Below are 14,386 nucleotides of genomic sequence, written 5' to 3' on the forward strand. Positions count from 1 at the left end.
ATAATCCTGAACTGATATAATATCCTGCCCTTGAAGAGATAATCCTAAAGGATGAGGTTAATAGGGTGCTCGAAAGTTTCAGAGCATGTGCTTATGGACTATAAAGTACCTACAAATGAGGTCACCAAATACTTTCAAGAAAGCATATGGACTGCTTGCCTTCATTGGATGGGCATCGAGTATTAAAACTGGCAAGTCATGCCACAGCTGTATAGAACCTTGGTAAGGCTGCACTTGGAATATTGCGCACAATTCTGGTCGCCACACTACCAGAGGATATTTATCAGGATGTTGCCTGGTTTGGAGGGTGTTAGCTATATGGAGAAGTTGAATAGACTCGGACTGTTTGCATTAGAAAGACGGAGGTTGAGGGGTGACCTGATAGAGGTCTACAAGATTATTAGGGGCATAGAGTGGATGGGCAGGCACTCTTTCCCAGGTGTAGGGGTCAGTCACCAGGGGACATAGGTTTGAGGTCCATGGGGCAAAGTTTAGAGGAGATGTGCGAGGCAGGTTTTTACACAGAATGTGGTGAGTGCCTGGAACGCGTTGCCAGGGGAGGTTGTGGAAGCAGATACATTAACGGCATTCAAAAGGCATTTTGAAAAACATATGCATAGGATGGGTATAGAGGGATATGGCACAAGGAAGTGCTGATGGTTTTGGCAAAAGTTGGTATCATGACCGGTACAGGCTTGGAGGACCGAAGGGCCTATTCCTGTGCTGTATTGTTCTTTGTTATTTATTCAAATCAATAAATAAGTCAGGAAGAAAATGTACATATGATGGATAATAATAATAACAGCAACAGCAACGTACAGTTTGGTGTTGTCAGTGAACAGAAAGATGCCCCCAAATGTTTCACAGAATGCTGTGAAGTGTTATGGGCCAGGGTTCAGAGAACCCCAAAGAGTATCATGGAGTTCACCTGACCCACAACTTTTGCTAGATTGTGGTATGGGAAGCACACGCCCACTCTACAGGTGCGGTACAGCAGAAATGGAAAAGTATTTTTTTAAAGCAAAACAATGTTTATTCTATGAACTCAAGTTAACCTTTTTAAAACATACAGTGAACATCTTAACAACCATCAATTCAAATACAACACTAAGTAATCCTTAATAACTTCCCAAACAACCTCCAGAAGACAAAAGGAACACCTTTTAACAGAAGCACAACATGTTTACATTCACTACTGAGAACATTTAGAATTCTGAATTCACCAAATGATCAAGAGATAGTCTTTTCATGACAGAGAGAACAACAGTAAACCTGATTTGTCTGGCTTCAGCTCCAACACTGAAAACGAAACTAAAACACACCCTGCAGCAAACAGCCTAAAACAAAAGTAAAAAGCTGACAGACAGCCCAGCTCCACCCGCACTCTGACATCACTGATAAACACCCATTTCTTAAAGGCACATTTCTTAAACACCCATTTCTTAAAGGCACATTTCTTAAACACCCAGTTCTTAAAGGTACTCTCACATGACAGAAGCAATTGACACAACACGAAAAGGACAAAATGTAAAAGCTGTGGCTGGCGATCCCACTTGAGGAAGAGAATATCTGAAAACGGAGTAACAAAATGGGGCATGGATTGGATTGTGGAAGGAATATCCGACAACAGGCAGAACTTAATTCACATGACGATGGTCTCGGAGAGCCGGTGAGAGCCACTGATTGTCGGCTGGGAGGATTCAGAAGATGGGCCAGGGGGTTGGTTTTCAGTGGCTCCTCTCTCTCTCTCTCCCTCTCCCCCCCCCCCCCCCCCCCCCCACCCCGCACCATTCCCGATGCCTCGACCAGGACTGAATGCCTGACATTGTGAGAACTGCCGGGAATGCTGGATTTGTCCTTTGGGCTTCCCGTGTGGCGACCGCCCCCTCCACTGCTTGTTGATGCCCAGTGGAGATGGAATGAGGCCCTTAATATGGAAATTTTACTTTCTCAGTAATTGGCCTCAGTTAGCATCGGGTGGGAGAACTGCCCACAAACCAGAGGTGAGAACTCGGCAGGGCCGCCACTCCATACTATTTAGCCCAATTAAATGCTCCCTCCCCCTTTAATCTTGGGCAGGGGAGAGTATTAAAACCTGCCCAACAGGGTCAGTGGCCGAATGAGTGGCTTGTTTAACACGTGCTATTGCTTTGAATTGCCCCAGCAAGTGTCCTCCTGCAGCACAACATGGATTTCCTCCACTGCCGGAGCTGACTGTCTTTTTGGACTGGAAATCCCACCGAGAGTCTGTCCAGCATATGGAACTGATCCCAACCCAGAATAATGCCTCAGATCCAGGCCAGCTGGAAATTCTGATCCCAACCTCTGGCAGTAATTTCACCCAGGAGGAGACTGCAGGCCTGTGCCTGTGACAAGTAGATTTAGAACAAGGTAACAGCAATGTTACAGAGATACCTGCAGAGGAGGCAGAATTAGTTCAGGGTGTCAGAGGCAGTGGAGAAGTTGAGGAGGATCAGGGAGATAATGAGATGCTTTTGCACTCTCGCAGTGTCTTTATAATCCTGGTGAATGTGAAAATCAGGGCTGTGGATGGTCTAGAAGGGTCTCAAACAGGGAACGGTGAGAGAGATGGAAGCATAGTTCTGAGTCAGCAAACTATTCCCAGATTTCACAAGGAAGGGAAGATTGGAGGACTGGGGTTGGGAAAATGCGAGTATTTTTGGGGAGATTGATGATGATTTTGAAGGAAAGTGAAGGAGTGGGAGAGGAAGAGAAACAAATAGGCAATGATAATGAACATGGAGTTCAGGTAGGAAATGTAGATGTTCAGGATTTTGGACCAGGGAACAGTACATTAAAAAAGTATTTTGAACCTAAGAAGAGGGCATGCAGAAAGTTAAAAACATTACCTGCAATGATATGTAATTAATATTTATTGTTCAGACTAAACTATTTGCAACCATTTTGCAAGGGATGGTCCTGACAAGAACTTTGTACATTGAATTACATATAAAATAAATGTGGAAACATGTTGTTTAACCACCCAATTCGGGTTGGCATTTATTCTCAACATGAATAATATCTCTACCCCTGCATTCCCACTCTGTTCCCATATCCTTTTGTCTGCCAGTCCTTCAACCACTGAGCTAGTCTATACCCACTTGCTCTCGGTTCTGGGACATTGGAAATAATCTGTTTCTGTCTATTTGGTCACATACCATCAGAAATTTAAACACTTCTATCAAATCAGCTCTTAACCTCTATTCCAACATCTTTAACCTCAGTCAGTTGCAGTGATTAAGATAGAGACTGAATTTTCCATACATTCTGGAGTGAGCTCTATAGCTTACTGATCCAGTTGGTAACGCAGAAAATAAGTATTCAGCAGGTGCAATAAAATCACTGAAAGTAAGTTTCTGTCTACTTCTTTGTTAATGTATGTGCAAGATGTCAACACTTTTGAAAATTTGATCCACTTTATCGTTATCCCTTATTTAACAATCAATATAGTTTATGGAAAATATAATCATAGTGTGGTTTAACACTAATACAAATTTAAAACACTATGGATGCTGGAAGTCTGCAATAAATACAGAAAATGCTGTAAATACACAGCAATTCTGACAGTTTTCGTGGCGAGGTACTGTCGGTGACCTCTGTCAGACTTCTGTCTCTTTCCCCACTGATGCTACCTATCCTGCTAATTATTTCCATCATTGTATGTTTTTTTATGTCTGGTTTAACTTGACTATTAATGAAATGAGTTGAGGTGCACACATTGTGGTGCAATCCAAGGACTGTACATGCGTCTTAGACTGTAGGGAAAATTGCCTGGCAACAAATCGGCAGCCCACTTACCCATTGGTCGATTTTCTTCCAATGCCGAATGACTATTGACACTCTGTGTCCTCACTCCAGATGATGCCCATGTGTTTTCCAATGGTAAACAGTAATTTTCCTTTACAAAATCTTCTTCCTCTTCTTTAGCGATCAGTCACTAACGAGTATGATGACCCACCTAAGAATCCCCTTGTTACTGGTCATGGGAGCTGTGGGCTCTTACATGGCTGGTGAGCCTAATCCTAAAACCCCTGACTGCACAAATGGCAGGTACTGATAAAGATTAACTTCAAATGTGGTGGTCTTTGCTGACATAAACAATCATTTCGAGATTCTGGATTTCTCATACCAGTGCCACTTTAAGAATTTCTATTCAAATTCCAAATCTGAATATGGATATCGGTGAGTGTTCAATGAATGAAATGAATGAAAATCGCTTATTGTCACAAGCGAGTGACAGTCGCTTATTGTCACAAGCCAGTCACCACATTCCGGCGCCTGTTCGGGGAGGCTGGTGATATCCCCTCTTCTGAGTTATACCTAAAATCCAGGGGCGAGATTCTCCGACCCCGCCGGTTGCCGAATTTTCTGGCACCGGATATTCGGCGGGGGCGGGAATCGCTCCGCGCCGGTTGCCGGGCCCCCTCCCCGGCGATTCTCCGGCCCGAATGGGCCAAAGTCCCGCTGCTAGAATGCCTGTCCCGCCGGCGTGGATTAAACCACCTCTCTTACCGGCAGGACAAGGCGGCGTGGGTGGGCTCCGGGGTCCTGGGGGGGGGGGCGCAGGGCGATCTGGCCCCGGGGGGTTCTCCCACGGTGGCCTGGCCCGCGACCGGGGCCAACGATCCGCGGGCGGGCCTGTGCCGTGTGGGCACTCTTTTCCTTCCACCTTCGCCACGGTCTCCACCATGGCGGAGGTGGAAGAGACTCCCTCCACTGCGCATGTGCGGGGATGCCGTGAGCGGCCGCTGTCGCTCCCGCGCATGCGCCGCCCGGCAATGTCATTTCCGCGCCAGCTGGCGGGGCACCAAAGGACTTTCCCGCCAGCTGGCAGGCGGAAATCAGTCCGGCGCGGGCCTAGCCCCTCAAGGTTAGGGCTCGGCCGGTCAAGATGCGGAGGATTCCGCACCTTTGGGGAGGCGCGATGCCGGACTGATTTGCGCCACTTTTGGCGCCGGTCGGCGGACATCGCGCCAATTACGGAGAATTTTGCACAGGTAAGGCATTTATTTTTGGGGAGAATTACTCACCATCAAAATAGAACTGGAAGAGCCCATGTTAAAAATGGAGGACTTAGGCACATGTGGTGAAATGAAAATGAATTTTCATTTCACCACATGTGGCCTGACGGGATATATCCAAGGATTCTATGGGAAGCAAGAGATGAAATTGCAGAGCCGTTGGCAATGATCTTTTCGTCCTCACTGTCAACAGGGGTGGTACCAGGGGATTGGAGAGTGGCGGATGTCGTGCCCCTGTTCAAAAAAGGGACTAGGGATAACCCTGGGAAATACAGGCCAGTTAGTCTTACTTCGGTGATAGGCAAAGTAATGGAAAGGGTACTGAAGGATAGGATTTTTGAGCATCTGGAAAGACACTGCTTGATTAGGGATAGTCAGCACGGATTTTTGAGGGGTAGGTCTTGCCTTACAAGTCTTATTGAATTCTTTGAGGAGGTGATCAAGCATTTGGATTTAACGCTGAAAAGTGTGAGGTTGTCCATTTTGGAAGGACAAATATGAATGTGGAATACAGGGTTAACGGTAGAGTTCTTGGCAATGTGGAGGAGCAGAGAAATCTTGGGGTCTATGTTCATACATCTTTGAAAGTTGCCACTTGTGGTAGTATGTATTGGGGGTCATGTGGGACTGGAAGCCCTAATGTCATTGGCTGACAGATCCCGGGTCCTGGTTGGCCGTTGACCTCATACTCCGCCCTGAAGGCGAAGTATAAGAAGCCGGTGCCTTCCCCCGCAATAGAGCTGTGAAGAAGGCCTATGGTGTGCTCGCGTTCATTAACAGAGGGATTGAATTTAAGAGCCGTGAGGTGATGATGCAGCTGTACAAAACTTTGGTAAGGCCACATTTGGAGTACTGTGTACAGTTCTGGTCGCCTCATTTTAGGAAGGATGTGGAAGCTTTGGAATAGGTGCAAAGAAGATTTACCAGGATGTTGCCTGGAATGGAGAGTAGGTCTTACGAGGAAGGGTTGAGGGTGCTAGGCCTTTTCTCATTAGAACGGAGAAGGATGAGGGGTGACTTGATAGAGGTTTATAAGATGATCAGGGGAATAGATAGAGTAGACAGTCAGAGATTTTTTCCCCGGGTGGAACAAACCATTACAAGGGGACATAAATTTAAGGTGAAAGGTGGAAGATATAGGAGGGATATCAGAGGTAGGTTCTTTACCCAGAGAGTAGTGGGGGCATGGAATGCACTGCCTGTGGAAGTAGTTGAGTCGGAAACATTAGGGACCTTCAAGCAGCTATTGGATAGGTACATGGATTACGGTAAAATGATATAGTGTAGATTTATTTGTTCTTAAGGGCAGCACGGTAGCATTGTGGATAGCACAATTGCTTCACAGCTCCAGGGTCCCAGGCTCGATTCCGGCTTGGGTCACTGTCTGTGCGGAGTCTGCACGTCCTCCCCGTGTCTGCGTGGGTTTCCTCCGGGTGCTCCGGTTTCCTCCCACAGTCCAAAGATGTGCAGGTTAGGTGAATTGGCCAATGATAAATTGCCCTTAATGTCCAAAATTGCCCTTGGTGTTGGGTGGAGGTGTTGAGTTTGGGTAGGGCGCTCTTTCCAAGAGCCGGTGCAGACTCAAGGTGCTGAATGGCCTCCTTCTGCACTGTAAATTCAATGATAATCTATGATTAATCTAGGACAAAGGTTCGGCACAACATCGTGGGCCGAAAGGCCTGTTCTGTGCTGTATTTTCTATGTTCTATGTTCTATGTTAATTTAAAAGTTAATTAACAAATGGCGAATAGTAAGGTACTTTATGAGAATTACTAGAATCCAACGAAAAGTCTGGGAATCAACCATGATAGGAAGTACGTTTTCTGATGTCAACCTCTCGCCTTCATTCAAAAGTAATTTATTCATACATTGTGAATAAATACTTTCCATCATTTTAGTTAGCAGCAATTAGGCATGATTTGAGAAATTAAGGGAGCCCTAATGTTTATTGTCCTTTGCAATTAGTTGCGAAACATTGATAAACTCCCCAAAAAAACTTTAATTGCTAAACTGCATCAAAATCCATGTGCTTTAGCATTAGTCTTCATAATGTTTACACTGTTTCCATAATATACAGAAAATTACTTTCTATAACTCTCCTGGCACTGAGCTTTATTCCCCTGAAGCACATCAGAAAATTGATCATGCGCTGCTCATAATCCTGCATCCATTATGGACGGGAATTGTGGGCAACTTGTGCCCAATTTCAAATTGCATAGCTCAGAGTACTAAACATAAAATTGCATAATTTATTAAGTTATGAAATCTTGGTTTGAAGGCAGAGCAGATTGATAGAATGAAAATGACTTCCCTACAGTACCAAGTGCCTTATTTAAGGTACACTTGGGCAGTTTAATTCTCAGCGGGCACAAGTTATTGGCAGGGCAATATTGCCCACAATGGAAAATAAATTGTCTCTAAGTTGACAAGATCACCTAGAGTGTTGTAGTCGATTTGACTTTGAAAAATGGAGGCAAAATATTTTCTTTGATGAAAAATACTCTTTAAAATATAATCTGGTCTGCGATTGTGCTTTCAGTTTTGGGGGAATGGTCGATCTGATTGTTGGAAACTAGAAAGTATGGAATAAAAACAAAAATGCTGAGCAAGTCTGTGGGATCTGTGGAGAGCGAAACAGAACGTTTCAGGCTAAGGGTGTAGAAATGAAGGAGTTGGTCCTGCACAGTAATGGGCTGACATCATAACTATCATGATTTGGTAGACAGAGTGGTGAACATTTTGTTATTACAGCTTTCCCTGTGTTGCTAACTTTTGGTTGGTTCTTAATTTGGCTCTATTTAATCACGTTTGCTCAAGAGTCGCCAGGTATCTTTTGACACTGCCACAAGGTTCAGAACCGAATACTGATCAATGACTCGATACACCAGTTACTAAGTTCAAAAGCAATGCTCATTTATTTACACACAGTCAAATCTACTCATGCATAAACTAAACTACCACTAAAGCCTATACTTAGCTTCGGGCGCCCACTCAGTCAGAGGAACAATGGCCGTTGCTCGGTTCTGAGGCTGCTGGGTTGAGCTGTTTACACGGTAGCAACTAGGAGCGTCTATCTCGTAGCGTGCGTTGACTTGGAACTTACTTGGTCTGATGCAGCTGCGAGGCAGGTCTCTCTCTTCGGTGAGAGCCAAAGCCAAAGGAGGAAGAATGTCCCTTGGGTGATACCTCTTATCCTGAAAAGAGCTTTGCGCTCTTTTGGGCGGGCCTTGAACTTGGCCTCAACTAATTGGGTCTTTCTCAATCAGTTGTATCGATTTTCCTCCAATAGAGGGGTGGTTCCCTGATCGCTGGGCATGTCCTGGTGACTGTCAGTCTGCTTTGTCTTAGCTTCTTCTGGCGCCGGGGAGTCTGTCCTAACATTGTGTATATAAATGTTTCCCTTTTGTCCCCGGAGATGGCTCATTAGTATGTAAATCGTTTGGTAGTTTCTGTCCTGTCTGAGCGTTTAAGGTTCTAATCAACAGACAGAGCTTGCACCTGCTTGTTTCTTAGCATTGTCCAATTTTCCCTGCATTCTTTGCGAGTGTCCATTTTGTAATTGCGACGTGGCCATCCCAGATGGCTACACATGTATGATTTAAAATAATGTACAAATCATGAACGAATTTATGAAATAAATTGAGGGCGATTTTACACCCTCTCTCCGTCTCTGAGAAACTCAAAATCTGGAGAGAATCGAAAAACAAAGGCCTGGACATTCCACTTCACAATGGCGGAAACAAGTGTTGTGATCGGGCGGAGAATCTCAGGTAAGCAAAAAATCGAGGTTTGCGCCTGCGTTGATTCCGATGCCATTCTCCGGCCCCTCGCTGGCGGCGATATCGACGTGTGCACTGGCAGATCCATGGAAAACCGTCGTTGGAATGGATTGAAGTATCATGAGCGGCTTGGACACTTCAACCTCCACCCTTCCGTGATGCTCCGCCCCTCTTAGGCGGAGGTCTCACCGGCGTAAATTAGTGCAAGCTTTTACAAGCAGGGCCTGGGCACCATGGTTGTGGAGGGCGAACGGGAGGTTAACCCAAAACACTGAAAAACCCTTGGAAATTGTCGGCCCTGCTGGGGGATGGCTGCCCGCCTGCTGTTTGCTTTAACTGCTAAGAAGGCCTCTGGTCATCTGGGAACCCACCCAGGCCACCCCTCTGGACACCCTCATACCCCAACTGTATCATCAAAGGGATGGAGGTGTGACAAAGCTCAATCAGGGGCCCACAAAGTGTTGCCACTTCTAAGTAGTGTTGCCCCACTGCAGAGGAGCAGAGGGTCCACAGAGCTGATCCCAACCAGAGGACACCTGCACCGTGGCCTTTGGAACCTTCGCTGGTTCTCTGCCCCTCTCAGGGCAGAGATCCCACCAGTGACCGGCACCCCTCGGGATCACAAGTTGTCGTCTCCTGGTGAGGCTATCTCTGCCACCACCTCCCAGGCACTGTTTAGGAAGTCAGGCTTGAGTCTGTGGCCCACCCTGGGGAAGAGGGTCCCTTCCTTCTGTGTGTTCTTTGTGATTCTGTTATCAGGATGGATGTCGTAGTGTTCACAAAGACCACAGAAACTAAGTTCATTAACGAAGCTAACTTTTATTTACACTATTTATTAAAGTTCGACCACTTACTCCTATAGTAAACAATAATCTAGTAATCTACAATCTACAGTCTACTAACACTAGTCTTTACACTATCTATATAACTGTACTTTGCTCCCTCTCACTCACTCCTAGCCTTCTGCGAGTCTCACTCCCAGCTCTCTCCCAGAAGTCTCTGAGTCAGTGCTTAATATAGTTCTGCACCTAGCTCCATCTAGTGGTTGATTATGATATGACATTAAACCGTGTCCTCTGCACATTTCCCATAATGTCACACCCTCCTCACTGGCAGGGAGCTGTGGGTCCACCTCGGCCTCATGAACCCGGGGGGGGGGGGGGGGGGGGGTTGGGGGAGGGGCGGGGGTGGAAGGCAGGTCTTCTGTGAGTCATCTTCGTGGCTGCAGTGGGTGTGTGGTAAGGGGAGTGCTTAACAACAGCTCCAGCTGTCATGCTCTTTAGCGCTCACTTTGGTCCCAGCGGCTAGGATATGCACTGGGCAGGGAATTGCTCTGAATTTGTGTTGGGGGCGTGCTGGTCCATTTGCATGTCATGACTTGCTCACTGAATAGTGCCCTGAATGAAAGTGCGAATCGCACGCTATTCATTCCCGGTGGCAACACTTAGGAGCGGTTCAGCGTCCTTGTCGTGCCTGACTTGGTGTTGGGATGAGGCCATTGAATCACTGGGCGAGATCCAGATCTGCATATTTAAATGATTTGCTTGTTTAAATATGAATTCATAGGATTCCCTCGGTGCCCGGGACCTAACAGCTGTGCCTGGGGGACCCCGCCAGGGCACCATTTAGTATTGGTTTCCACAAATGTGGACCAACCATAATGACACCTGGGGGGGGGGGTTCTTCCAGAGACCCCTGGGTGGTCAGGGACAGGACAGGGTGGCACCCTGCCACTCCCTCTAGCACCCAGGCACCTTGGCACTTCCAGCCTGGCATCCTGGTAGTGTCACCCGGGCACCATAGCAGCGTTACCCTGGCACTGCCATGGTGCCAGACTGGCAGTGCCAAGGTGCCCAGGTGCAAGGTTGGCACTGTCAGGGATTGAGCCTGGGGGCGCCTTGCCAGGTGGAGGGGCTGAGCGCAGTTCCTGGGGGCCTCCCAGAGGTTGGGGGTTGGAAACAATGGTGGAGGGGTCTGAAAAGGGGGGAAAGATCAGGGCAGCCAGACAAAATGTGCCCCGATCTGCGAGGAACCTTTCTTGCCGGGCTCGCCACTAGGAAATTACTCAAGTACGACCTCGGCATAGAGAAACTCCCCGAGGCCAAAAAAACCGGCAAAGTGCCGTTGAATAGCAGGGTGTTTTTCGGAACTGCAGCTGTTGAGAAATACCCACTAAGCGTGCTCAAAACCGGCCATTAATTTTTTCCGGTTGAAATGTGCCTTAGTCTCACAAATGGAGCACTCCGGCCGTGATTCTCTCCAGCATGCTCATGTTTTGGAATTCTCCAAGCTGTGCCGGGGCAGTCCCTAGTGGAAGCCCAATGAGGGGAGATGTCCGTGTCATGTTATTCACCCTGGGGTAACACAGACTGCGCATGATGCAGTTAAATGATCAAGCATACACCAAACGTAGGAGTTGGTTCAATAAGATTTATTGAACTTCAATAACGAAGCACACAGCTGCCTGTGGGTTGACTCTCTGCTACTCTAAGTAAACTAACATTAACTATCTAGACCAGGCTAGCTCTGATTCACGTGTAGAAGGTGTTGAGTGATTTGTACACCCTGACTGTCACTACAGTTGTCACCAGTGGAAAGAGGCAGAGTGCTGATGCCTCATGTATTTTATAGTTGGAAGCCCCCCTCTGGTGTTCTGTCTGGTGATTGGTCGTGTTCTGTTCTGTATGTTGATTGGCTCAACTGGGTGTCTGTCACTGCCTGCTTTTACCTCATGGTGAGCATGGGTGCATATTATGACATCCCCCCTTTTAAAAAAAAAATTGTCGGCTGCTTAGAGCATATACGACATATTTACAAAAGTAACTATATACAGCAATTGGTGAGTGAATGGATATGTACATGTAAGGTGTCTAGCGTGCTGAAACATGACAGTATATATACAAAGGAACTATTTATAAGTCCAGTAGTTGGGGCTGTCGTCGGATTCTTGTGGACCGCCTGAGAGGTGGAGGCGGGGTTGATGGTGTCTTGACAGGTTGGCATGCAGCCAGATTGGTGGCCTTGTGGAGCAAAGTGTCCGTATAAGGCAGAACGACATCTGGGAAAGTGAGATCCGGTGGTGGGCAGGCAAGTTTGCGTAGTGCCCTTCTGTTGTGCCTGATCCATCAGCCATGCGAACCACAAACGACCTGGGAGCAGTCTGTCGAACAACAACAGCTGGAGCTGACCAGCCTCCACCAAGCAACTTGACGTGAACAGCGTCCGTCGGAGAGAGCACGGGCAGATCAGTAGCATGAGCATCATATGTCAGCTTTTGCCGGGTTCTGATCTGCTGCATCTTTTGCAGCACTGGAAGATGATCCAGGTCAGGTACATGAATGGCCGGGACAGTCGTCCGCAGGTTACGATTCATAATGAGCTGTGCCGGAGACATACCGTTGGACAGAGGGGTTGCCCTGTACGCCAGAAGAGCAAAATTAAAGTCCGAAGCTGAGTCTGCAGCCTTACAGAGCATTTGCTTCATGATATGGACCCCTTTTTCGATCTTTCCATTAGATTGCGGGTAATGCGGGCTCGAGGTGATGTGTTGGAAGTTGGTTCCAGGGACCATTGTCGCACATAACCATGAGTGGGATTCCATGCCCGGCAAATGCCTCCTTGCAGGTCTTTATGACAGTCCTGGATGTTAAGTCAGACAGTTTCACTACCTCGGGGTAACTGGAGAAGTAATCAATTATCAGGACCAAGTCACACCCGTTGGCGTGAAAAAGATCAACTCTGACCTTAGACCAATGAGAGGTCACGATCTCGTGCTGTTGGAGCGTTTCTTTGGGCTGAGAAGGCTGGAAGCGCTGGCAGGTCGCGCAATTGAGGACCATGTTTGATACATCCTCATTGATGCCAGGCCAATAGACAGCTTGCCGGGCCCTGCGCCTACACTTCTCAATGCCGAGGTGTCCCTCGTGTATCTGCGTGAGCACCAAGCTCTGGAGGCTGCGCGGAATGACGATGCGATCCAATTTCAGGAGGTTCCCCTCGACAACAGTTAGGTCATCCTTTACATTTTAGTATTGGGGGCATTGCCCTTTCTGACAGCCATTTGTGAGGTGATGTATGACCCGCTGCAGAAGAGGGTCCTTGGTGGTCTCTTCTCGAACGATGCCGAGTCGGTCGTCGGATGATGGGAAGGTGCTGGCACACAGTTGCACCTGCACCTCAATGTCGTGTATGAAGTCTACCTGCTCACATGGCGAGGTGATGGCACGCGACAGGGCATCCGCGGTGATTAGCTCCTTTTCAGGTGTACAAACCAGTTCAAAATCATACCTGCGGAGTCGAAGGAGAATGCGCTGGAGCCTGGGTGTCATGTCATTTAAGTCCTTGTGTATGATGTGCACTAGGGGGTCTGTGGTCCGTCTCTACTGTAAAGGTCGGGAGACCATAGACATAATCGTGGAATTCCACGATGCCAGTGAGAAGGTCCAGGCATTCTTTCTCTATTTGAGCATATCGTTGCTCAGTGGGGGTCATGGCTCTTGACGCGTAGGCCACTGGAGCCCAGGACGAGGTGTCGTCCTTCTGGAGGAGCACCACCCCAATGCCGTCCTGGCTGGTGTCTATGGAGATTATAGTCTCCCTCGCTGGGTCAAAAAAAGCGAAAACAGGAGCGGTGGTTAGCTTCGCTTTCAACTCAAGCCACTCTGCTTGATGTGCGGGTAGCCACTGGAAAGTGGTGGACTTCCTCACCAGGTGTCTGAGGGCCGTGGTGTGTGACGCGAGGTTGGGAATGAACTTCGCCCCAAAATTTACCATCCCCAGGAAGCGGAGGACCGCCTTCTTGTCCTCTGGGGTCTCCATTGTGTTGATGGCCTTGACTTTGTCCGAGTCTGGTTGCATGCCCTGCTGGGAGATCTGATCACCCAGAAGCTTAACTGACGACAAGCCAAAGGAGCATTTGATTTAATTTAATTTCAGGCCGTTGGCATGTATACACCTAAAGACTTGTTGCAGACGAGAAATATGTTCCTCCGGGGTCGTGGACCATATGATGACGTCGTCAACATAAACCCGCACACCGTCAATGCCCTCTAACATTTGCTCTATTATTCGCTGAAAGATTTCAGAGGCTGAGACAATACCAAACGGCATGCGGTTGTAGCAATAACTTCCAAAGAGTGTATTAAACGTGCAGAGCTTCCTGCTGGACTCGTCCAGTTGTATCTGCCAGAAGCCACGCGATGCATCCAGGTTTGTAAAGAATTTGGCATGTGGCATCTCACTCGTCAGCTCCTCCCGCTCCGGGATCAGGTAATGTTCCCTCATAATGTTGCGATTCAGATCCTTGGGATCAATATAAATGCGCAGTTTTCCAGAGGGCTTCTTAACACAGACCATCGAGCTGACCCAGTCAGTTGGTTCCGTCACCTGGAATATTATTCCCTGACCTTGGAGCTCCTGCAGCTGTGCCTTTAGATGGTCCTTTAGGGGCGCCGGCACCCGGCGTGGCGCATGGATGACAGGCATGGCATCAGGCCTGAGCAGAATTTTATAGCGGTAGGGCAGCGTACCCATCCCACTGAACACATCCGGGTATTGCAATAGTAG

Source organism: Scyliorhinus torazame, chromosome 10 (genome assembly GCF_047496885.1).
Source record: "Scyliorhinus torazame isolate Kashiwa2021f chromosome 10, sScyTor2.1, whole genome shotgun sequence".
Taxonomy (NCBI): Eukaryota; Metazoa; Chordata; class Chondrichthyes; order Carcharhiniformes; family Scyliorhinidae; genus Scyliorhinus; species Scyliorhinus torazame.